The sequence below is a fragment of the Haplochromis burtoni genome, unplaced genomic scaffold, assembly GCF_018398535.1.
Source record: "Haplochromis burtoni strain Fernald_Lab_line unplaced genomic scaffold, NCSU_Asbu1 Contig_260, whole genome shotgun sequence".
NCBI classification, from domain to species: domain Eukaryota; kingdom Metazoa; phylum Chordata; class Actinopteri; order Cichliformes; family Cichlidae; genus Haplochromis; species Haplochromis burtoni.
In genome coordinates this window covers 761455-762620 of record NW_024582621.1, presented here as the reverse complement: position 1 = coordinate 762620, position 1166 = coordinate 761455, and positions in this window count along the sequence as shown.

The following is a 1166-nucleotide window of genomic DNA, read 5'->3' as shown; positions in this document are numbered from 1 at the left end:
GAAATGTACAACCCCACATCCGGTCTCAAACCAGGAAGTTAACATTTTCTCGTGCACAGGGTCTATTTTACAGTATTCAGAGCTGTGTCAACATCAGGAGACTGCAGAGATGCGTCATATGCAGAGATCGGCAGTAACGCATTAAAAGTAACGTGTAACTGTGATCCGTTTACAGTTTACAGCCAATCGTGGCTCAAGAGTTGACAGTTCGTCTTGTAATCAGAAGGTTGCCGGTTCGAGCCTTGGCTCGGACAGTCTTGGTCGTCGTGTCTTTGGGCAAGACACTTCACCCGTTGCCTACTGGTGGTGGTCAGAGGACCTGGTGGCGCCAGTGTTCGGCAACCTTGCCTCTGTCAGTGCGCCCCAGGGCAGCTGTGGAAGCTTGCCATCACCAGTGTGTGAATGGGTGAATGAATGTAGTGTAAAGCGCTTTGGGGTCCTTAGGGACTATGTAAAGCGCTATACAAATACAGGCCATTTACCATTTTTCAAGTAATGACTAAAGTAGGAAATTACTATTGCAAGAAAGTAATTTGATTACTGTTACCTTCCCATAAGGACGCTGCATTACTGCGTTACTAAACCGTGATTTCGTTTGTGAGAGTGTCTCATGACAATGGCGTACGAGTGCGATGTCAGTGGTAGCAATAGACATGTTTAGATCATATGGGCTGTGTCCCAATTAAGAGACCACACACTTGAAGTACGCATTTTGAGTGCGATTATGTCACTGCCACGCGACGACGGCTGTCCCAATTCGAAGTGTACTTCAAATGCATACTCCAAATTTCCCCAAATATCAAGCGTGGTCCAGTGCACGCTTCGTGGTCCCATATATCTCACAATTCATAGCGCGGCGCAGGGTGTGGATACCGCAAAATACAGCAGAAGGGAGCGACTGAAGAGTGAACTGTCGAAAGTAAGTTCTGAATATCATGTCACTTATTTATGTGCGAATGTTTAATAATGAGGAACATTAAAACATTACTGTTGGCCACCACCCGGCAAAGTTATGTGACATTAGTGATGTTTGTACTTTCAGCGTTAACTTTGTTTTAAAGCCTTTACTTCAATATGTATATATATATATAGTCGACCTTAATCTTACAGAGAATCTGATGATTTTGTGGATAATTTAAGTCAGTCATATATCCACAAACACAACA